General features: G+C 39.4%; 1 protein-coding gene and 1 pseudogene across 6 annotated transcripts in view; one reads left to right on the forward strand and one right to left on the reverse strand.

Moving 5' to 3' along the window:
• Positions 1-25,523, reverse strand: part of PTPRA (protein tyrosine phosphatase receptor type A) — a 166,870-nt gene that overhangs the window by 88,259 nt on the left and 53,088 nt on the right. For 3 of the 6 annotated variants that reach the window (XM_045885508.3, XM_045885507.3, XM_045885505.3), the window contains exon 2: positions 850-967. The exons of the other annotated variants lie outside the window; for them this stretch is intronic. The gene's annotated coding sequence lies outside the window, so the exon portion shown is untranslated. The remainder of the gene's footprint in view (positions 1-849; positions 968-25,523) is intronic. 6 annotated transcript variants of the gene reach the window in all.
• LOC123852203 (small nucleolar RNA SNORA70) lies at positions 16,341-16,466 on the forward strand (annotated as a pseudogene).

The raw sequence follows: 25,523 nt of genomic DNA on the forward strand, positions 1-25,523 counted from the left end.
AGGCTTTAGCACAAAGAGAATGACTGGAATAATTTGGATTTCAGAAAAAATGACAGCAGGGTGGAGGATCAACTAACTGGTGGGGTTGAGGTTAGGAGGGCCACTGACTGAAGCCTTCAAGAGTAATCTAGCCAGGGCGCCTGGGTGGCTCAGTTGGTTAAGCAACTGCCTTCGGCTCAGGTCATGATCCCAGGGTCCTGGGATCGAGTCCCGCATCGGGCTCCCGGCTCGTTGGGGAGCCTGCTTCTCCCTCTGACCCTATCCCCTCTCATGCTGTTTCTCTCTCTCTCTCTCTCTCTCTCTCTCTCTCTCTCAAATAAATAAATAAATAAAATCTTAAAAAAAAAAAAAAAGAGTAATCTAGCCAACAAACCAGGAGGACCTCAGGGCAGGGCAGGAGTATCTAGAGACTCTGATAAGAGGATTTACAGGGCATGACATTGTGATTTATAAGAAATACACATAAATGTAGAGACTTGATGAATCACACTATTGTATACCTGAAACTAATGTAACATTGTGTGTCAAATATACTTCAATAAAAAATATATATATATATTTGGTCATTCAGATGACCAAAATGTATTTCTCAGATATATTTGATCTTCATTCACAGTTCCTGGCTCACAGCTCCCAAACCCTTAAAATGTCCTGAGACAAGAACAAGGAGGATCTTTTGTTGTATATTGTCTCTTGCCCTCAGTTCCTAAAAATGCTTCACAGCCATAAAGGTGAAATGTGTGTTTTATAATTCATAATAAAGCCTTTCCACCATAACTGGGTTTATATTAATGAAGGTGACTTTTGCAAAGCACGTAAGAATGGAGACTGGTTGTGAGGGGGACCAACCGTGAATAGAAAGTTGGAACTTTCAGTCCCACCCTGATTTCTTGGGAAGAGCAGCGAGAGGTTGAATCAATCACCAATGACCGATGAATTAATCAACTGTGCCCATGTAATGAAGTCTCTATAAAAAACAAAAAAGAAGGGGGTTCAGAGAGCTTCCACACTGGGAAACTAGAATACTTCCATTTGCCACTCTGCCAAGCCCCAAGTTCCACAACGACAGAAGCTCTTTTGCTTGGGACTTCGTCAATGTTATCTTTTCATCCGGCTGTTGATTTGTATCTTGTAATATCTTTTGTAATACATCAATTATCTAGTGAGTAAACAGGTTTTCCTGAGTACTGTGAGCTGTTATGGTAAATTAATCAAGCCCAAGGTCCTGGGAACCTTTGATTTACAGCCAGTTGGTCAGAAGTAGAGGTAATCACCTGGCCTTGTGACTGGCATCCTGAGTTGGAGGGGGGTCAATGGAACCACCAACTGGTAGCCGGTCGTCTGAACCAGAGGGAGGTCCTATGGGACTGAGCCCTTTACCTGTGGAATCTGATTCTATCTCCGAGTAGATAGTGTCAGAATTGGGTTGAATTCTTGAACACAATGCTGGTGTACAAAAATTGTCTGCTGGTGTGGCAAAGCGAGACACACACACACACACACGTTGAACTGGATCCAGGAACCCTTTCACAGGGGTAGAACTGAAGACTTAACAATGAGATGCCAGAGGTAAAGAGGGTCCAGGTGTCTGACTTAGGTGAATCGTAATGCTATAAGCAGGAGGATGACCACTCTGGGGACGTGACATACCATGGAGAAGGTGATAGCTTAGTTCTGAACATGGAGAATGCACATGACGTATCTACATGGGGCAGGGGTGCGCGGTATGAGGGTGGGAGAAGGGGCAGAATGGCAGACAAGCAATGACAGAGCAGCTGCCACGGAAGTCAGGCAGTAAGCCAAAGAAAGGAAGAAGACAGCTGTAAGAGTGACGAAAGCTGCAATGAGAGCGCCAGGCAAGAGACATCTGACAAGCGCAAGAGGCAGGAGTAGGTGGGTTTGGATGAGTAGAAAACTGATATATGCCATCAAGAGAGGGTGGGGTAGGAACAGCACACTGAATACTTGCCAGGTAGAGAAAAGAGCTTGAAAACCTGCTGAAGGCTTCTGAAGAAGGCCTAGTACACCAGAAACCAACTTTCATTACTATAGGTCTTCTCTTAAGGCAATGTGGCAGAGAGGTCCAAAACAAAGGGAAAAGGACCCCCCTTCCCCAAAATTAGCAAAAGTCTGAAACCCTGAAGAGATGCTCACTTCCACTGATGAAATTCAGGACTACCAAAGGTATAAAAAAGATTAAGTTACACCTAAGGCAAGATTAAGTTTTGGGGCCTGGAGAGAGATGAGCCTGGAGGCAAGGAAGTCAATCAGATTACTTCAATAAACGAATTAGTTTGGTATAAATTTATATTGCAGATTGATTAAGACAAAGAAGAATGTGGAAAAGTATTTGCTCTGTTTAAGCACACCTTGGAATAAATTAATGGATATATGAAACCAAAGTATAGTACAGTTACATGCATAAAATAACAAAAACAAACCAGGGGCAATTTTGAAAAGGAAGAATAAAATGGGAGAAATCCATTTACCCAATGTTAAGACTTAGTATACAGATACCATAGTTAAGACAGTGTGGTATTAGCAAAGGGATAAATTACAGACCTATGAAATAAAACAAAACCAGAAACAAACACACACAAATATACCCAAATATTTTTGACAAGGATGCAAAAATGGAGGAAGGACAGCCTTTTCAACAAATGGTGCTGGGAAAACTGGATACTGTATCCACATGCAAAAAAATGAAGTTGGTTCCCTAACACCTAGCCTTTGAACAATGGTTCAAAGACCATTAGGTCTTAAAAATGGATCAAAGACCTAAACATAAGGGCTAACACTGTAAAACTCTTAGAAGAAAATATGGGGGGGGGGGGAGCTCCATGGCACTGGATTTGGCAATGCTTTTTAAAATATGGCACTAGAAGCACAGTTCAACAAAACAAAAAAACAGGTAAGCTGGACTTCATCAAAATTAAAAACAGCTGTGCATCAATCAAGGATCACTATCAAAAGAATAAAAAGAAAACCAACAGATGGGAGAAAACGTGTGCAAATCACCTGATAAGGAATTGAAAATCAGAATATATAAAGAACTCCTACAACTCAACAACCAAAGAAGCCAACCCGATTAAAAAATGGGCAAAGGACATGAACAGACATTTCTCCAGGGAAGAAAAATGGCCAATAAAAATACAAAAAGATGCTCAAATCACTAATCCTTAGGGAAATGCAAGTCAAAACCATATCGAGACACCACTTCCATGCCCACTAGAATGGCTATTACTTAAAAGAAAAAAAAGAGAAAGATAAAAAGGGGAAAATAACATGTGTTGACAAGGATGTGGAGAAACTGGAAACCTGTGCACTGTCGGTGGAAATGTAAAATGCTGCGGTCACTGTGGAAAACAGTAAGGTGATTATTACTCAAAATAAAAAATAAAGAATTACCATATGATAGAGCAATTCTACTTCTGGGTATATACCCCAAAGATCTGAAAGCAGGAACTCACACAGATATTTTGTACACCAATGTTTATGGCAGCATTATTCACAACAGCCAAAAGGTAGAAGCAACCTAAGTATCCACTGACAGAAGAATGGATAAACAAGATGTGGTATATACATACACTGGAGTATTCAGCCTTAAAAAGAAAATTCTGACATATGCTACCATATGGATGACCCGTGAAGACACAATAATAAATGAAATAAACCAGTTGCAAAAGGACAAATATCATGTGATTTCATTTATATTAAGAATATGATCTGGGGCGCCTGGGTGGTTCAGTCGTTAAGTGTCTGCCTTCAGCTCAGGTCATGATCCCAGGGTCCTGGGTTCGAGCCCCACATCGGGCTCCCTGCTCAGCAGGAAGCCTGCTTCTCCCTCTCCTACTCCCCCTGCTTGTGTTCCCTCTCTCACTGTGTCTCTCTCTGTCAAATAAATAAATAAAATCTTTAAAAAAAAAGAATATGGTCAAATTCATACAGACAGAAAGCAGAATAGTGGTTACCAGGGGTTGTGGGGGGGGGGCAGGGAGGGGAGAATGTGAAGAGTTGCTCAATAGGTACAGAATTTCAGTTTTGCAGGATAAAAAGTTTTAGAGATGGACAGTGATAATGGTTACCCAACAATGTGAGGAACTTAATGCCGTACTATACACTTAAAAATGGTTAAAATGGTAAATTTTATATTATATAGACAACAATAAGAAAATAAGCAACCCAATAAAACAAGAAAAAAATCTGAAGATACATTTTCACCAAAGAAGATATATGTAAGGCAAACAAGCACATGAAATATGTTATAAATCATTAATCATTATGGAAATGCAGAATAAAACGCAAAATACCACACTAAAGTGGCTAAAATTAAAAGACTGATAATATCAAGTATTGTCAAGGATATGAAGAAATCACAACCCTCACACTGCTCATGGGAATGTAAAATGGTATAACCTGTTTGAAAAATCATTTGTCAGTTTCTTAAAAAGTTAAACATAAACCTGCCATACAATCCAACCATTCCACTCTTGGGTATTTATCCAAGAAGAATGTACGTTCATACAAAAGCTTGTACACTAATGTTCACAGAAGCTTTATTTGTAATAGCTGAAAACTGGAAACAACCCCAAAGTCCATCAGTATATCAGTAAACAAATTTTGTTATATCCATGTAAGAGAATATCACTCAGCAATAAAAATGAGGGCGCCTGGGTGGCTCAGTTGGTTAAGCAATAAAAATGAATGAACTATCGATATACACAACAACATGGATGAATCTCAAAATAATTATGCTAAGAAACAAAAGAGTAAATACTTGTTTTAAAACACAGGTTTTATTATTATTCAGTTATGACGAGACCAACAAATCAGATGACTGCCATTGAAAAGACAGTTTGTTATTCACAATTCCCGAGAAGGTGGCATGCCACGCCATACAGGGGCCACATGAAGCACCAGGGCTGGTTAGGAAGCAGGGGGAGTAAGGAGACAACATGAGTAAGAACGGTTATTCGGCTATTGTGGCTTCTGCAGAAAGAAACAGGCAGAGGCGAGGCAAAGCAAAAAGGTTAGGATTAGCTAATCTGAATAAACTCTGGGTTTAGAGGCTATCTTTAATTGCCTGGTACCTGGCCTGGGGGTGAATGAGCAGATAGTGACCTAGAATGTGAAAGCCCTATAAAGGAGCAGGTGGTTGGGGTATGGGATCTGAATTGGCTGGTTTGCATATGAAAGGCACACTAGCAGGTGAGCTGTTTATGATCTCTAGAAATTGGCTAACCCTGAGAGGGGCAGTCTCTTTAGGGTAAGGGAGGCCCTAGATGTCAAAGCATCAAAAACAAATAGTTAATACAATAATGCCTTATTTCATTTATATAAATCCCTAGCAAATACAAGCTAATCTAGAGCGACAGAAACAGATCAGTAGTTGCTTAGGGACAGAGGAGTGGGCATCAGCAAGAGGGAGGATTACAAAGGGGCACAAGAAAAATTCGGGGGATGATGGATATGTTCACACTCTCAACTGTGGTGATGGTTTCACCACATACATATGTCAAAACTTAATAAATTTTATACTTTAAATGTGTATACAGTTTATTGTATGTCAATTATAAAGCTGTTTAAAATTATAGAAATAATCAATACAGAAAATATACAATAAAAATTTTAAAAAGGCCAAAGGATGGTTCTTTGACAAATTAACAAAATAGATAAAAAGAGAAGGCACAAATATTATAAGAAATGGAAATAACTACAAATATAGCAGATGAAAACTGAGCCTATTATCAACAACTACAGGCAAATAATTTTGAAAACTTAAAGAAATGGACAAATCTCCAGAAAAACGGAACTTAAAATTAGCTTAGAAATAAAAAACCTGGGTGCCTGGGTGGCTCAGATGGTTAAGTGTGTGCCTTTGGCTCAGGTCATGATCCCAGGGTCCTCAGATCGAGTCCCGCATCGGGCTCCCTGCTCAGCAGGGAGCCTGCTTCTCCCTCTACCTCTCTCTCTCTCTGATAATAAATAAATAAAATCTTTAAAAAAAAAAGAAATAAAAAACCTGAATGTTCTTATAACTGTTAAAGAAGCTGAATCATAAGTTAAAGTTTTCCTCACAAAGAAAACACTATGCCAAGATGATAGATGAGAAAAAAAAGAGGGAATAATGTCCAATTCGTTCTAAGAGGTAAGTGAAACTTGGCACTAAAATTAAACAAAAACATTACAAGAAAATAAATTACAGTCCCTCTTCCACTCAATAATAACATAGATTCAAAAATCTTAAACAAATTACTAACAAATTGAATCTGGTATATAAAAAAGACAAACCACAATCAATCTGAGTTTATCCAAAGTGTACAAATATGTGTGGATATAAAATCTATAATAAAGAAGAAAGATCATATAATCATTTCAATTGTTGTAGAGGAAATACTGGATAAAAACACATGAATTTATGATTTTTAAAAACCCCTCTGAATTAGGAACAGAAGACTTCCTTCACATGATAAAACAGTTCCTGTTTTAAAACAACAACCCTAACACTGTGCAGCTATCATCTTCAGTAAGGAAACATTGAAAACATTCCCTTTAAAATTAGGAATAAGACAAGAAGACCCATTATCACTTCTACTATTCAATAATTTATGAGAGGGGCACCTGGGTGGCACAGTCAGTTAAGTGTCTGACTTTTGGTTTTGGCTCAGGTTATGATCTCAGAGTCCTCAGACTGAGCCCCACCTTGGGCTCCGTGCTCAGTGTGGAGTCTGCTTGAGATTCTCTCTCCCTTTCCCTCTGCCTCTCCTGCTCATGCCCTCTCTCTAAAATAAATAAATAAATCTTTAAAAAAAATTTATGACAGGTCCCAGCCTCAGCAATAAGAAATAGAATCATAAAAATTAGATAGGATACAGGGGCACCTGGGTGGCTCAGTTGGTTAGTCCGACTCTTGATTTCATCTCAGGTCATGATCTCGGGGTTGTGAGATCCAGTCCTGTGTTGGGCTCCATGCTCCTCACAAAGTCCACTTGAGATTCTCTCTCTCTCCCTCTCCCTCTGCCCCCCCCACTTATGTGCATGCTCTCTTTCTAAATAAATAAAAATAAAAAAAATTAGATAGGATATGATTTTTTTTGCAGGAAATACAATCGTTTACACAGAAAACCCACAACAACCTACAGGCAAATCCTAAGAAACAATGGGGGGTTGAGTACCAAGTTGACTAGAGAAAGGATTTTTATACCCTAGCAAAACTAGCCACTGATTTGCACTGGGAAAGGGTTTGTTAGGTTAAGAGAGAACTAATCAAATGTAAATGCTAAGGAGGACTTAGTGGGAAGGAAAAGAAGGTAGAAGAGATAAGAGAAAGAATGGAAAATTGAAGGAGTTTCAATCTGTCATCTTTGAGATTTCCTGTGAAGAATGTAGCAAAATCAAAGGCTAAAAAAGAGGGGAAGACAGTGGGATAAAGTTGTAAGAGAAGTGTTAAGATTAACACTGCTGCTGCAGAAAATGGCAGGAAATCAAAGAAAAGGGCCCAGCTGAGATGAGACCCACTTTTCAAGAATTCTTTTTCGGGGGGCGCCCGGGTGGCTCAGTCATTAAATGTCTGCCTTAGGCTCAGCTCATGATCCCAGCGTCCTGGGATCGAGCCCCATGTCAGGCTGGCTCCCCGCTCCGTGGGAAGCCTGCTTCTCCCTCTCCCACTCGCCCTGCTTGTGTTCCCTCTTTGGCTGTGTCTCTCTGTCAAATAAATAAAATAACATAAAATAAAATAACATAAAATAACAAAATAAAATAACATAAATAAAATAAAATAAAATAAAATAAATAAAAAAGAATTCTCTTTTGGAAAATTCTCTAAGCAGTAATGGTTTGGAAAACCCAGAATTAAGGTTTGCTGGCTGAATGTAACAGAACTATAAGCAATAGGGTTGAGTACTGGCAAGAAAATAGCTGAACTGCTGAACCAGAGTCTATCTTTTATAGGAATGGTCGGTAGATACTAAAGATGATTCAAAAAAATAAAGGACTAAAGTGACTAAAAATTCAGAAGATGTCAGAGAATATCCTATAGTGGCAACAACAGGTAAACTGGAAGGCCCCAAGAGACTAATTTCACCAGGATCATTTGGAATCTATTATAATTGACAGGTTATATAGTCCTTGAAAAATCAGTAAGTATTGTTAACCCTATATAGTTATAGTTTCCTTGAGATGTAGGAGTCTCAACACCAGCACAATGCAAATCATTTACTACCCCCAGATTATGCCACAAGCAGCTTGCTAAATACCCCTCCATAATTCCATGTTTACTTTCTTCCTCTACTCTTGTAGGCAAAACTTATTTAAGCCTGCAGCGCTGATTCTCTCCTTTAAAAAAACATTGTAGATTTGAAGCAGTCATCAGCCTCCCATCCAACTGATTACAGAAATTATCTAGAGGCAAATTTTATATAAAAATAATTTTTATCTCTGACAAATAAATAAAATCTTTAAAGGGGGGGCACCTGGGTGGCTCAGTTGGTTAAGAGTCTACCTTCAGCTCAGGTCATGATCCTGGGGTCCTGGGATCAAGTCCTGCATCGGGCTCCTTACTCAGTAGGGAACCTGCTTCTCCCTTTGCCTGCCGCTCCCTCTGCTTGTGCGCTCTAACAAATAAATAAAATCTTTAAAAAATAATAATTTTAATATAGACATTTAAATCTTGGCCTACAAACTTGGCAAAAATTAGGCTGCCAAGTCAGTGTATGAGATACTGGCAGACACTAATTTCTATGCTGTGACACTAATCAATACTGAAATCTCTTATCTGGAAGGGGGACTGTTCATATACTCAGTGTCTGCAAAGGGTCCCTGCTGAGCTACACATGGTGCAGTGTGTACTCTACGAAAGAGTCCAGGAGACAGGCGTTGCAGGGGGAGGGTAGTTTAATTCTTTCACAATGCCTGTAGAGAGTCTGGGAGTGATGAAAGCCTAGAAAACTCATGAAAGGCCCTTTTATAACCAGGGTGAATGTGGTGCACAATAGCAAAGTCAGATGACCTACTTAAAGCTTTGCATTTACTGACGAGAATTAATTCTCATTCCACATTAGTCTCTTTCTAGAAAAAGAAAGCCTTACATAATGGTTGGAAAGTTAAGACACAGGGAGTATAACTCAGTTACTAAGTTCCAATCTTTCCCTCTCAAATATCAGCTCAAGACCTACAGTCTGTGGCCAGAAATAGAATATACTTCATAAGGCTCTGAGAGGTATACTCTTGTTTACCTCAGAATAACAATGTGTTCTCTGACTGCTGGACTTTGAGGAAATTTAAGTTCTATAATCCATCAATCAGATCAGAAGTTGGGGCTAATAATATTATGAGAGGAATCTCTTCCTGGACTTTATACAAAGCAAATGGATGGTAGACCTGTCCTGTAAAGCAAGGACTGCCTAAGTTCCTTCAAAGTGGGGAACCAATCATTTGCTCATTTGTTCAACTAAGTTCCTTGTCCTGTACCACACAAGGATGGAGAGAGAAAAGCTCCTGCCCTTGAGGAGCTCACATCTCAAGTGTTTTCTTACCTACCTTTCTCATGTTACCCAAAACATTTCAGGTTTGTCAGTAGAACTCATATAATCCAGGAGGTAGATAAAAATGGTCTTTCTTCATTTTGATTCATTTACTCTCTTTCCTTTAAATAGAGGGCAAGATGGAAAATTCTTACCTCATTCTTCTCTTCTATGATTAATTCCCCATTAAAAAAATTTCTCTGATCTGTTTTAATTTTGTTAAATCAACAGGCACTTAAAGAATGCCTACTGCATGTGCTAAACTGTGTAAACACTTGTGAGGAATATGAAGAAACCTGACATGGTCTCTCTCCTCACGTACTCCTTTCATTACTTCCCATCTCACTTCCATGTGGTATCCTCACCTTCCTCCCTTCCCTCCATCCGTTTTGCTTTGAATGAATAATCAGGTAACTAGTGCAAGATCACAGTGCTAGGGTGCCTGGGTGGCTCAGTTGGTTAAGCATCTGCCTTTGGCTCAGGTCATGATCTTGGGAGTCCCTGGATCAAGTCCTGCATCAGGCTTCCTGCTCATGGGGGAGTCTGCTTCTCCCTCTGCCCTTCACCCCACTCTTTTCTCATTCTCTCAAATAAAATCGTAAAAAAGAAAAAAAACCACAGAACTAGATCTAGAGCCTAAATTCATCAACTCCTAATTCACTAATCTTCTGAAGGAAATTGGGAGAAAAATGGTGGGGGATAGGGGACATCTCCCAGAACTCATTAATATAATTCTGAATTAATCTCAACTACCGCCCCTGCCCCTACCCCCACTTTTTGGGGTGTTATTCAGTCTTTATATTGGCAATTGCTTCTGTCTGGGAGCTTCTGGTCTCAGTTCTTTCAACATCAGTCAGGTCTCAGCTTAAACGAAACCTGCTGAAGTTAGTTATGGTAGGACCATTTTCATATCCTCCCCACTCCAAATATTCACTACCACAGCAACCTTTTCATTGTTTTCACAGAACTTGATTGTATATACATTTATCTGTCATTTAATCAAAACTCTGTCTCCAGTGTAGATTAAAGACCATGCCTGCTCAGCTCACAGAACCTACCTAGCACTAGCAAAGTGCCCCACACATAATAGATATCCCAGACAGTGGACTAAAGTAGGGACTAAACTCCTATTTAAAAGAATCTCAAGCCCTAAAACTGGATTAAAATGATTCAAGACCTCTAGGCAAGGCCAAAAAACAAATGTAAATCCTCTCTAAAAAAAGATATCATCCTAAGTCTCAAATTATTTTTACAAACAATTTAAAAAATACCATGTCTGGTCCATGAGGAAATAACATGAGAATCAGTAGAAAATAGACAAGAACAGTACCATAGCATTAAGAATTTCAGCCAAGAATTAACACCATTATTAAAAAAAAAGGGGGGGGGGGGAGAACTAAAAAAAAAAAAAAGACCAAACAGAAATTCTCAAACTGAGAAAATACAATAGCTGACATAAACATCTCAACAGATGGATTTAAGAACAGATAAAATACAGCTGAAGAGAGAATTAGTGAAATGGAAGTATCTATGATAAAGCAAAGGGAGGCAAAAGGATAAAAAATACAAGAGATGGTAAGAGATATAGAGAATACAATGAGATGATTTATTCTACAATTTGAGTCCCAGATAAAAGGAATAAGAGAAATAAGACAGAAGAAATACTTGAAGAGACAGAGGCTAAAAATTCTCCAAAACTGACAAAAGACATCAAGCCACAGATTCAAGAAATCCTAAGAACCTCAAGCAGATAAATAAAATCTGTGTCTTTATATACCACAGTAATATTTCTGAAAACCAAAGAATTAAAAAAAAATTTTTTTTAAGCAGTCAGAAGGGAAAAAAAGGCTGTGGCGGACTGTTAAAGATGGCTATAAAAATTCTGCACATACCTTTTATAACAAGAAACTAGTACTCCTATCAAAAGATAGAGCTTATTTCCCCACCCCTTGATTTGAGCTGGCCTTGTGACTTGCTTGAACCAAGAAAATGCAGCAGAAGTGATGGTATAACTTCCAAGTTGACACCTCAAGAGACCTTGTAGCTTCCATTTTGCTCTCTGGGAACACTGCTGCCATAATATGAAGCAGCCCTGGCTATGTAAAAAGCCCTGACCTTTTTACATACAGAGGTCCAGCAGACAGCCAACACCAACTGCCAGACATGTGCTTGAGTCAGTCCCAGATTAACCAGGAGCTGACTACAGCTGCACAAATGACTGTAGTCAAGACCACAGAGGAACCAAACAGCTAACCCAACATAGTTTACTGATTCAAAGAATGGTAAGCTAATTAGATGGTTGTTGTTTTACACTACTTTTAATGTCTTCTGCAACAAAAAATAGACAATAATAGAGCACCTGGGTGGCTTAGTAGGTTAAGCATCCTACTCATAATTTCAGCTCAGGTCACGATCTCATGGGTGGGGAGACTGAGCCCAGATTTCAGGCTCTGTGTTCAGCAGAGTCTGCTTGAGATTCTCTCCCTCCACCACACTCTGGAGTGCAGGCATGTGTACTCTCTCTCAAAAATACATAAATAAATCTTAAAAAAAGAGAAAAAAGAAAATAGACAGCAATAGAAAATAGATATGTAAACATTTTCTTCAGGGAAAAATATCAGATTAAATATCTGATCCTAGTACTCAAGTATTGTTAACTTTACATCACAGGAGTTAAGTTACAAGTTACCAAGTAGAAAAGTAAACATCTAAGGACTTTGCATCCTCTCCTAGGGAAAAGGTTAGTGACTTTTGGTTGTATGCAGGGTAGTTATACGATGTTGGGTGGAAGCATGACCTTGTTATTGTCTTTATTCAGAGATTAAGTACGGTTTAAGGAGATGCATATAGGTGCCAAGTTGGTCAAACATTAGTCTGATGTTTCTGTGAAGGTATTTTTGGACAAGATTTACATTTAAACTAGTGCAGACTGTCCTTCATAATATGGGCAGGCGTATCCAATCAATTGACGGTGTGAACAAAAGACTGTTCCTCCCTCAAGCCAGAGAAAATTCTCCAGCAGACTTGTCTTTGAACTTAACTTTTTCTTGAGTCTCCAGCCTGCTAGAGGTTTACTTCAGAAATGTAACCATGGGCTATTAATATATTTTATATTAATAAAAATCCTCATTAAAATAATTCAATTAATTATTAATTTAATTAATTAAAATAATTCAAAATATTAAAAGTCACATGATTACCCTAATGGATGCCAAAAAAGCTACTTGTAAAACTCCTAATTTTTTTTTTTAAATGCATTCATTAGGGAAAAAAATTTATTGAGCATTTACTATGTCAGGTCCTGCTCCTGGTACTAGAAATGAAATAGTAACAAGCAAAACCTATTAAATCCCTACCTTCATGAAACTTACAGTCTAAGAACAAAAAACCAACATTAAACAAATGGACAAATGTGACAAGTGATAGGAGAATTACAGGACTCGAAGAACCTATAAGTAGAAATTTGACCTAGTAAAAAAGCTCAGTCAAGGACTCCCTAAAGCAGTGATTCCTGAACTGGAATGTGAAAAATAAATAGGAGTTAAACAGGAAAGGAGGATAGGAAACTCAGTTCTAGGTAGTGGTCTCAGAAATGGTGGGAGCAGGGCCTGAAAGAAGCCATTGTAACTGGAGCATGAAGAGCATGGTGCCAGAGAAGCCTGGAGATATATGCGGAACAGGACCATAAAAGGAGGATTTTTCTTTGTCCTAAGAGCATTCAGAAGCCTTTGAAGAGTGGAAGCAAGAGGGAATGAGCACTCTGGCTAGGTACAGAGGACAGAGTACAGGATGTAAGTATAAGTAGCCCAGTTAGATTAAGGCCACTGGCAGGGATGTAAAAGCATTACAAGCAGGGAGATATTTAGGAGGTAAACTGAACAGGCACTGATAGTGGATTTGCTTTTGGGGCAAGGGAGAGAGAGGTCTTGAGTGCTACTCCTCTTAGGTTTCTCGTTTACCTAGCAGGTGCATTCAACAAGTCAGGGAATGGAGAAAAAAAACCATACTTGTGAGGGAATGTTCTCAGGAATCCTTAGACACCAGAAACAAAATAACCTTCCAGCTGAAAATATTATCTCAGCCTAATGGCCAACAACATACTGAAAGGCAGTATGCACTGAAATCAATTATCACTAAAGGAAAATAAGAAAAGCACGTTGGCTATCACCACTATGGTTTATTGATCTTCAAAAGGCTGGCATATGGTGTCTGTTGCAACTACCCACTTCTGCTGCTGTGCCATGAAAGCAGCCATGGACGATATGATAAGTATAAATGTGACTCTGTTCCAATAATACTTTATATATGAATACTGAAAATTTGAATTTAATATAACTTATATTTAATATAATTTTCATGTATTTTTTTTGAGGTTTTCCCAACCATTTAAAAATGTAAAACCCATTCTGAGCTCATATGTCATACACAAAAAGGCAGAAGGCTAAATATGGGAGGCAGGCCATAGTAGGCTGACTTCTGTTCTAGAAGTTCTAGCTAAAAGGATGAGAAAAGAAAACAAAATGAGATGTAATCATTAGGGAAAATCCTCCCCAAAACTTAACTGCAGATGAAAGACTGTGCACTTAGAAAAAAGTACACAGGTAAAAAACTAATATTCTTAAACTAATGTACTAATGTTCATAATTTAAAACTGAAATGGGGTCTTCTAGGCCAGGACAATATGGAATATGCATCTCTCCCCTACTTCAACAACAAAAAGCACCCCAGACAAAATTCATGAAGCAACTGAAAGAAGATTCTGAAAAGGGGAAAAAAGAAGGTGGACTGGCTAGGGACCATGGAAATAAAGACTGACCCAACAGGAAGTTTCCTACTTTTTGTTTGATTTGGTTTGGTTTGACTTCTAATATGTCCTAGTCTGAGCTCTGGAGAGGCCCAGAACCTGAAAACAGTAATGAGCACAATAAAAAAAAATGCCAAGAAAAGACTGGCTTTTATAGACAAAGGACCAGGAAAAGGGCAGCTCAGCCAAGACAAAAACATTTTGACCATACATGTCCTACTTCAGGCAAACAACAACAAAAAAAGTGGTGCCCACCTCCCTCTCCTCACTAGGCACTGTAGCCCAGAAACTGTGGGCAGAGTTCGGTCTTCCAATCTTGCATTAACGTCCTGCGTTAATGAGGCAGCAGCACCTTTCCCCACCCCGGTACTGTAGCTGTGGAGAACATGGGGGGAGCCCTGTCTTCCATGTCCACCCTGGAGTAACAAAACAGAATTCTGACCCCAGCACAACCAGACAGTATAGGGAGGATTATGGTGAAGAGGGAGCTAGAGAAACAAATCCTCTAAAATACATGTACAAAATCCTATACATACCTCCAAGCGACTCATGTGTAAAAATGACCAGCAACAACACAGCAAAAAGTTGCAGAACTGAAACTGATCTAAAACAACACCCAGATTTCAGGTTGGACTCTTGGAAGCATACAAGTAGAGCGGACCAGAATAGCACAGCAACGCTTGAAAACTAATCTGATCTTTGAATCACAACCAACAAAGATGGGCCAGCGTGTGTCCTCTAACCCTAAACAGGTTGGCTGCCTGTTAAATACAAAAATTTAAATAGCAATCAAAATATCACAATGTCTACGATGCAATCCAAAATTACTTGTCATATCAGGAACCATGAAAGTCTCAGCTTGAATGAAGAAAAGGCAATCAGTAGATGTCAACACTAAGATGATATAGATGTTGGAATTACCTGAAAAGGATTTTTTTAAAGGTTTTTTATTTATTCATTTGAGAGACAGAGCAAAAGCATGAGCAGGGGGGAGGGTCAGAAGAAGAGAGAGAAGCAGACTCCCTACTGAGCAGGGTGCCCTACACGGGCTTGATCCCAGGACCTGAGCTGAAGACAGACGCCCAACCGACTGAGCCACCCAGGCACCCCTAAAAAGGATTTTATTTATTTTGTTTTAAAGATTTTATTTATTTTACAGAGAGAGAGAGAGCATAAGCAGGGGGAGCGGCAGGCAGGGAGAAAGGGAGATGTAGGCTCCCCGCTGAGCAAGGAGTCCAAAGTGGGGCTTGATTCCAGGACCCTGGGATCTTGACCTGAGCCGTAGACAGATGTTTAACCGACTGAGCCACCCAGGCACCCCCTGAAAAGGATTTTAAAGCAGCTGTTATCAAAATTCTCCAACAAGAAAATTTAAACACTCAGCAAACAGAATATATAAAGAGTACCAAATGGAAATTTTAAAACTAAAAAATACAATACAATGAAATACAGTTGAAAAACCCACTGGACAGGTTCAACAGCAGAATGGAAGTGACAGAGGAAACAATCAATGAACTTAAAAACAGATCAATAAAAAATATCCAATCTGTACAAAAAAGACAGATTAAAAAGAAATGAAGAGAGCCTTAGAGTACTATAGGACAATAATAAAGATCGAACATTTGTGTCAGAGTCCCAAGAATGAGAGAAGAGTACACTCCAAACTTAAAAACATAATAGCATTTACAATCACTCCCCCAAATAGAAAATACGTAAGTATAAATCTAACAAGACATGTTTACGATTTATATGCTAAAAATTATAAAACACTGATGAATCAAATTATACCTAAATAAATGGAGATACATACTGTGTTCATGTTTTAGAAAACTCAACATTAATATAACTGTCAATTCTCCCCAAAATGATCTAAAGGTTTAACACAATACCTGTCAAAATCAAAGCAGGTTTTTGTTTTGTTTTGTTTTTTGGTAGTTCCTGACAAGTGTATTCTAAAATTTATATGGAAAGGCAAAGGAACTAGAATAAAACAATACTTTGAAAAATAAATTTAGAGGAATCATGCTATCCAATTTTAAGACTATTTGTCTACAGTGCCATGGCTGCAAACAGTAGCCTCCTTGGTAGTGTATGCAGCCTGTTGATTGTATGGGTTGCCCTAAGGGACCTTGGAGACAGCTCTTCCAGTGGACACTGAGGTCTGACCTCATGCTATCTCCAATCTAGGCTGCAGACAGGTATGTGGGGTGCCTTTGGAAAGCCCCAGGGCACAGTAGCCAGGGTCCACATTGGCCAAGTCATCATGACCATCCGTACCAAGCTGCAGAACAAGGAGCATGTGATTGAGGCCCTACGCAGGGCCAAGTTCAAGTTCCCTGGCCGCCAGAAGATCCACATTTCCAAGAAGTGGGGTTTTACTAAGTTTAATGCAGATGAATTTGAAGACATGGTGGCTGAAAAGCGGCTTATCCCAGATGGCTGTGGGGTCAAATACATCCCCAATTGTGGCCCCTTGGACAAACGGAGGGCTCTGCACTCTTGAGAACCTCGGCACTGCCCCCTCCCGACTCATGCCCACCAATAAAACCTACTTCCTGTCAAAAAAAAAAAAAAAAAAAAGACTATTTGTCTACAGTAATCAAGACTGTATGGTACTGAAGAAGGGATAGACATAGATCAATAGAACAGGATAGAGAGTCCACAAATAAGACTCACAAGTATGCTTAATTGATTTTTTTTTTTTTTTTTTTACAAAGATACAAAAGCCATTCAATGGAGGAAGGAATTCAATGGGCCTGGAACAACTGGACTTCAACAAGCAAAGACAAAAAAGAACCTTGACTAAAATCTCATAATTTATGTAAAAAGTAACTCAAAATGGATACTAGAAATAAATATAAAATGTAAAACTTAAAAATTTTAGAAGAAAATCTCTGAGACCTAAGGTTAGGTGAAGAGTTCTTAGACATGACACCAAAGAAAGACCTATAAAAGAAGAAATTCATAAATTGGACTTCATCAAAATTAAAAACCAGACCTATGAAAGACTAAAGGAACATAAAAAGACAAGACACAGAGTGGGAGAAAGTATTAGCAAAACACATATCCAACAAAGAACTTTTATCCAGAAAGTATAATTAATTCTCTAAACTCAACAGCCAAGAAAACAAAGAATCTCTTCATTTTTTATTTTAATTTTTTTTAAAGCTTTGCTACTCCTTTACTTGACACTTCTTTTTTTTTTTAAGATTTTATTTATTTATTTATTTGAGAGAGAGAGAGAGAGAGAGAGAGCACAAGCAGGGGGAGGGGCAGAGGGAGAAGCAGGCTCCCGGGTGAGCAGAGAGCCGACATGGGGCTCTATCCCTGGACCCTGGGATGACCTGAGCCAAAGGCAGATGTTTAACCAACTGAGCCACCCAGGCGCCCCCCCCCTCCCTTTTTAAAGCTTTGCTACTCCTTTACTTGACACTTTTTTTAAAGATTTTATTTATTTATTTGACAGAGAAAGAGCGAGAGCAGGAACACAAGCAGGGGGAGTGGGAGAGGGAGAAGCAGGCTTCCCGCTGAGCAGGGAGCCCAATGTGGGGCTCGATCCCACGACCCTAGGATCATGATCTGAGCCAAGGCAGACACTTAACGACTGAGCCACCCAGGCACCTCTATTTTTTTTTTTTTAAGATTTATTTATTTTCAAGAGAGAGGGAGCGAGTGGGGGAGGGGTGGAGGGAGAGAATCTTTAAGCAGACTTCCCACTGAGCGCAGAGTCTGATGGGGGCTCCATCTCACCATCCATGAGATCATGACCTGAGCAGAAACCAAGAATCAGACACTTAACCAACCGCGCCACTCAGGTGCCCCACAAACAATCTCTTTAGAAAATGAGCAAAACAGGGCGCCTGGGTGGCTCAGTGGTTAAGTGTCTGCCTTCAGCTCAGGTCATGGTCCCAGGGTCCTGGGATCGAGCCCCACATCGGGCTCCCTGCTCGGCGGCAAGCCTGCTTCTCCCTCTCCCACTCCTCCTGCTTGTGTTCCCTCTCTTGCTATGTCTCTGTAAAATAAATAAAATGTTTAAAAAATAAAAAAAGAAAATGAGCAAAACAACAAAAGGACATTTCACTGAAAAATATATTCAGATGCTAAATATGGACATAAGATATTCACCATCATTAGCCATCAGGGAAAGGCAAAGTAAAGCCAGGATGAGATACTGCTACACACCTATTAGAATGACTAAAAATTAAAAAAATGGTAACAATGCCAAATGCTAGTAAGGATACAGAGAAACTGAATCTCTCATATAATATTAGTGGGAATGTAAAATGTTACATACAGCCAGTCTGGAAAAAACTTCGGCAGTTTCTTTAAAAAACTAAACACTTAGAGGCACCTGGGTGGCTCAGTTGGTTGAACCTCTGCCTTCAGCTCAGGTCATGATCCCAGGGTCCTGGGATTGAGCACTGCATGGGGCTTCCTGCTTAGCGGGGAGCCTGCTTCTCCCTCTCTGCCCTGCTCGTGCTCGATCTCTCAAATAAAATCTTTAAAAACAAAAACCAAAAAAACTAAACACTTACTTAGCAGCAATGGCACTTCTGGGCATTTACCACAGAGAAATGGGAAACACATCCACACAAAAAACATGTACATGAGTGTTTATAACGGTCTTTTCGTTAATAGCTCCAAACTGGAAGCAACACAAATGTCCTTCAACAAGCAGATGGATCAGTTGTGGTACATCCATACAATGGAATACTACACTGAGCTGTAAAAAAAAAAAAAAAAAAAAAAAAAAAAGAACAAACCACTGATACTTAACAAAAACTTGGGTGGATCTCAAAGGCATTATGCTAGGTGAAAAATTTTTAAAGGCTACATACTGCATAATTCCATTTAAATGCCACTCACTAAATGAAAAACTTACAGTGATAAGTTGACAAGTTTTAAGATTGAGGAGAGGATGAGTATGAGTATGGGGAAGGGAGGAGCATGAGGGATTTTTTCTTTGTGGTGATAGAACAGTTCTGTATCCTGATTGTTATGTGGTTATACAATTCTACGTATGTGGGCACCTGGGTGGCTCAGTCGTTAAGCGTCTGCCTTTGGCTCAGGTCATGATCCCAGTGTCCTGGGATCGAGCCCCGCATCGGGCTTCCTGCTCAGCGGGAAGCCTGCTTCTCTCTCCCCCTCTTGTGTTCCCTCTCTCGCTGTGTCTCTGTCAAAAAAATAAATAAAATCTTTAAAAAAAAAAAAAAACAAAACCCACAATTCTATATATGTAGTAAAATTTCCAAAGCAGTATACACCAAAAACATACATACATATGGGTAAAATTTGGCAAAAAATCCAAAATAAGGTCTGTTTTTTAGTTAATAGTATTATATCAATTTCCTGCTTTTGAAAATATACTGTGGTTATTTATGTAAGATGTTATTACTGGAGCATGAACCTGTAGTATTTTGCAGCTTTTGAGTCTTAAATTATTTTAAAATTAAAAAGTGAAAAAAAGAAAAGGGCGCCTGGGTGGCACAGTCAGTTAAGCATCTGACTCCTGGTTTTGACTCAGGTCATGATCTCGGGGTCCTGGGATCAAGCCCCATGCAGACTCTGCTTGAGATTCTCTCTCCCTCTCCCTCTGCCACTCTCAATTGTGCTGTCTCTCTCTCTCTCTAAAATAAATCTTAAAAAAAAAAAAAAAGAAAAAACTGTAAATATACAGTTAAGTGTAGTCTAGGCATTGTTTTAAAACAAATAAAAGGTATTTGTACTATGAGATGTTACATAATTAACTTCATTAAAACTCTGGTAATGGTGCAGAAACAGATTAACAAGCAAGAAAATTTATATACCCAAGTATTCCATAGATGATAAAGAATTTCAAATCAGGAGAAAATGAAAGGATTACTTAATAAACAGTACTAGGAAAATCACTAAATTAATTGAGCAAAAAGTAAATTAGCTCATTTCATGCAGTATTCCAAAAAAAACATGTTCCAAATGGTTTAAGTTAAGTATAAACTATAAAACATCTTGAAGAAAACATTTGCAGATATTTGTCTGTTCATGAGGTACAGTAGCACTTTCTAAACATAAACAGAGAAACTGAGTAACTTCAAATACAAAAAATGTTTAAACTCCTATATGTCAACAAAACATCATAAATAAAATTTAAATCAAAGTAAGAAACTAGGAAAAGCATTTTCAAAATGTTACAGACAAAGAGCTAAATAATCTTATTTGTGTTTACAAATCAGTAAGTACAAACACATCCATGGAAGAATGGACAAAAAGCACGAATAAGCAATTCATAAAAATGTGAAATTATAATGATAAATTTTAAAAAGCCATCTTTACTAATAACAAAAAAGCAAATTAATGCAATCAGGGTTTTTTTTTTTCCCACCTCTCAAATTGGCACATATTCATATAAATGATAACTCTTTTTTAAGATTTGACTGACAGAGAGAGAGAGGGAGAGAGCATGAGCACAAGTAGCTAGAGTGGCAGGCAGAGAAGGAGTAGCAGGCTCCCTGCTGAGCAAAGAGTCCAATGTGGGGCTAGATCCAGGCTCCAGGGATCATGACCTGAGCCGAAGGCAAATGCTTAACCAACTGGCCACCCAGGTGCCCCAAAAGTGATTAACACTTAAATGTTCATAAGCTACAGGGAAATGAACCTCAAGGTATACTGCTATAATCTCTGATATGTGTCTGTTCTACTCATTTGGCACTTAGTCTATAATGCTATGTGCTATACGATAATTTAGCTTTTTATATATATGATCTAGCTCCTCAATAAGACCAGAAACCTCCAGGCAGGAATTTTCTTACTTTGTTGTTTTCCCAACAATAAAATAAAAACCTACACATAATAGGTATCCAAACTGTTGGTTAATGATATTAATGAAAATTATAAAAACTTCTGAACCATTTAAGAGAGGAGCAAACAAAAGTATATACCTCTGTTACAGACTGAATGTTTGTGTCTCCCTCCCAAATTCTCATATTGAAGCTCTAATCCCCAATATGATTATGTGGAGGCAGGGCCTTCAGGAGGTAATTAGGGTTATATTAGACCATGGGGGTGAGGCTCTCATGATAGGATTAGTGGCCTAAGAAGAAGAAGAAGAGAGATCTCTCTGCCCTCACCCCTCCCCTGCCCCCCCATGCAACAAAGAAAGGCCATATGAGGATACACCAAGAAGTCAGGTCTCTGCAATCCGAGGAGAGTGTTCTTACCAGACATCAACTTATTAACATTTTGATCTTGGACTGCCAGTCTCTAGAACTGTGAGAAATAAATTTCAATTGTTTAAGCCACCCAGTCTAGGTATTTTGTTATAGCAGCCTGAGTGGACGAAGACCATCTCCATCCCATAATTCCCTAATCTACAAAAAAGTGCCATCTTGATTTATGGATTATCCGCACCATCTAGTTTCACCATTCCTGTCTCAGGCTGCCAACCATAACTCCAAAGTATCACACTCAGGGTCTCAGTGCTATGCAGAAAACATCCTTTGTCAGTTTCTAGCACAGTAGCTCAAAGCTCCCTCTGGACAGATGGCTTTAGTGATAAGAGGACATTGCCTCTCCCTTCTTCTCTACAGAGCCTCTATTCTCTCTGTTTAGACTAGAAGAAGAGATTTCCTCATCCTTTCAAAGACTATTAATCTCTGTGTCCATGATCCCATTTGAGATCTTTCCCCCTACAGTATGCCTTTCCTTCTGGTACCTTCAAACTTTCCTCTTCAGCTCTCATTTTCCTGTTTACAAATAGGTACAGATGTTCCGAACAGATTTTTAAAAATGCAAACACAATGACTAGCCCCATTTAACCTTACAGCATTCTCTTTTCCCTTCTTTCCTCATACCACCAACTTAGGTAAGATATACTTTGCTTTTGGGGTGCCTGGGTGGTTCAGTAAGTTAAGTGTGTGCCTTCAGCTCAGGTCATGATTCCAAGGTCCTGGAATGGAGCACCTCATCAGGCTCCCTGGTCAGCAGGGCATCTGCTTCTCCCTCCCCACCCTCCCACTGCCCTCCCAATTCATGTGCATGCACGCTCTCTCTCAAATAAATAAAATCTATTAAAAAAAAAAAAGTGTACTTGCTTTTAGTTCCTCACTATCCACCTCTCCTTAATGACCTCACTGTGTTCTTAATGGCTTCACTCTCAAATCTACAAATAATCTTCTCATCAAATCCAATTTTTTTTCCAACAGTTTCCATTCTCCTTAACTTGCATTTGACATGTGATAGTTATCTGCTTTCTCAAACGTTGCTCGGATTCCTGGTTCTCTGGACACAATTACAAGTAAATTTTAGCTTCCACAGCTTTTCTTCCTCTACCACTCACACATCAATATTTTATCTGAGTCCCATTACAGGCCAGGCATTGCATTAAATGTTAGGGATGCAAGAAAGAAAAAGGTAAAGTCCTTATCCTTAAGTTCATGCATTCATTCTCCAGTTCAGCCACTGACTCAACAAATTTTCATTGAAAAGCCAGGCTCTATGCCACGTGCTGGGTTTAGAAAGCCAATTAAGACCTGTCCCCGTCTTCAATGAGCTCCTGACCCATAGGCAAACATCTTTTTTGTGTCCCCAACATACACTATACACTCCTTGAGAGCAGAATCCAAGTCTTCTACTTCCCTGAATCCCCTCAAAAGTGCTTACTTCAGCAAATGCCCAATACATGCGAAGAACAAAGGACTAACACTGCTCAGGTTAGAGACACACATGAGAAATTAAGAACGCGATTATTTCCTTAGAGAGGCAACAGGGTAGAGTCACACAAACTTACATCTGAATCTTAGTTCTGTCACTACTACAGCTTGGTATTTAACTTTTGGGTTTTCATTTCTTCATCTTTAAAACAGCAATCTCTCCCCACCAGTATCAGAAGACTGCTGTTTATAAAATATGTAATATACGTGTAAACATATCTATATGTAATAATGTAAAACCTCTATCATTGAGTCTAGTACATGGCAGGCACTATCCAAGTGTCCCCCTTCATGTGTTCCTTATTTTTCTTCGTATTCACTAATCCTTTACCATGACCAAAATGACGATTGGTATTCAAATTATACATTTCTTGACTTGATTTTTACAGCCCAGATCAAGCCACCACCTTAATGCATACCTTCAAAATGTGGAACTCAAGGCCAAATTCTAACGGTTTACACTTAAACTTTTTCCCTAAGAAATATCTACATGTTCCTCGAGCCTCAAAATCTGCACCTGTAGTGATAAGGATGAAATGATAACACACTTATATTGGTAATAACAGCTCACATGGTCCCTCTTTTCCATAGCCACTGTGGAATGCAGGGAGGAGCAGAGAGCTCACTCTAGGGTTCCAAAAACCAAATGCAATTTTTAAAAATCAGAAAACAAGGGGCACATGGGTGGCTCAGTTGGTTGAGCATCTGACTCTTGGTTTCAGCTCAGGTCATGATCTCAGGGTTGTGAGATAGAGCCCCACCTCAGGCTCTGCACTCAGCAGGAAGTCTGCTTAAGATTCTCTCCCTCTCCCCCCACTTTTGGGCTCTCTAAAATAAATCTTAAAAAAATAAAAAAAGAAAGAAAAGAATTCAAGACAATTCATTAAACATGAAAAATATTAATCTTCAGATTAAGGGGGTCTACCAACTAAATATACCACTATGGAATTCTAGAATATATGGAATATTTTAAAAGATAAGCTTCCAGAGATGGAAGAAAATTAATTTCCTACAGGAAAACAAAGCTGAGGCTAAATTTCTATAACTCATAAGCAACAATGGATGTCAGAAAAAACAGAGCAATGACTTCAAAGCTCTGAGGGAAAATAACCTGCAACCCAGAAGTCTATACTCAAATCATCACATAAACATGAGGGAAGAACATCAGAAAGCATTAAAGTTTATTTGCCATGTACCCTTTCTCTCAAGAATTTACTTGAGAATAAACTCCAACAAAACAAGAAAAAAAAATGGGGTACCTGGTGGCTCAGTCGGTTGGACACCCAACTCTTAATTTTGGCTCAGGTCATGATCTCAGGTTCATGGGACTGAGCCCGGCATCGGCTCCACGTTCAGCACAGAATCCCGCTTGGAAATCTCTTTCTCCCTCTCCCCGTCTCCCTGCTCTCTCTCACGCTCTCTCTCTCTCTCTCTCTCTCGCTAAAATAAATAAATAAATAAAACTGGAAAAAATTAAAAAAGGAAGACTGAGATCAAAGATCACTGGAGTGGGTCCAACTCAAAAATCTAAGGAAAATCTCAAGAATGCAGCTGTGCAGATAGCCTAGAAAACAGTTAGTATAAATGTGAGCAGGGTCTTAATAGACTAGAATGTGTATGACTGAGCTTGGGAAAAAGTGAGATAATAATACAGACAGACAAGAAAGAAAGAAGACTAGGGGCACCTGGGTGGCTCAGTCGTTAAGCATCTGCCTTCAGCTCCCGTCATGATCCTGGGGTCCTGGCATGGAGCCCCACACTGGGCTCCCTGCTAAGTGGGGAGCCTGCTTCTCCCTCTCCCACTCCCCCTGCTTGCGTTCCCTTTCTCGCTGTGTCTTTCTCTGTCCAAAAAAAAATTAAAAAAAGAAAGAAGACTAGAATCGCCAAGAAAAAAATTGTATAACAGGGGCGCCTGGGTGGCTCAGTCAGTTAAACATCTGCCTTCGGTTCAGATCGTGATCTCAAGGTCCTGGTATGGAGCCCCACATCGGACTCCCTGCTCAGTAGTGAGTCTGCTTTTCCTTCTCTTCCTCTCTCTGTCAAATGAATAAAATCTTAAAAAAAAATTGAGAAAGGAATAGTCTAAATATGAAATAAAAATATGACTGAGGGGGCACCTGGGTGGCTCAGTCAGTTAAGCAACTGCCTTAGGCTCAGGTCATGATCCTGGGGTCCTGGGATCGAGCCCTGCATTGGGCTCCCTGCTCAGCGGGGAATCGGCTTCTCCCTCTACCTCTGCCTCTGCCCCTCCCCCTGCTCGTGCTCTTTCTTCTGTCTCTCTTCCTCTCTCAGGTAAATAAATAAAATCTTTAAAAAAAAAAAAAATATGACTGGAGGGATGCCTGGGTGGCTCAGTTGGTTAAGTGTCTGTCTTTAGCTCAGGTCATGATCCCAGGGTCCTGGGATCGAGTCCCACATCAGGCTCCTTGCTCAGCGGTGAGCCCGCTTCTCCCTCTGCCTGCAGCTCCCCCTGCTTGTGCTTGCTCTCTGACAAATAAATAGAATCTTAAA

This window comes from Mirounga angustirostris, unplaced genomic scaffold (assembly GCF_029215605.1).
Source record: "Mirounga angustirostris isolate CCGP_5_RB_7025 unplaced genomic scaffold, mMirAng1.0.hap1 SCAF_10, whole genome shotgun sequence".
Taxonomy (NCBI): domain Eukaryota; kingdom Metazoa; phylum Chordata; class Mammalia; order Carnivora; family Phocidae; genus Mirounga; species Mirounga angustirostris.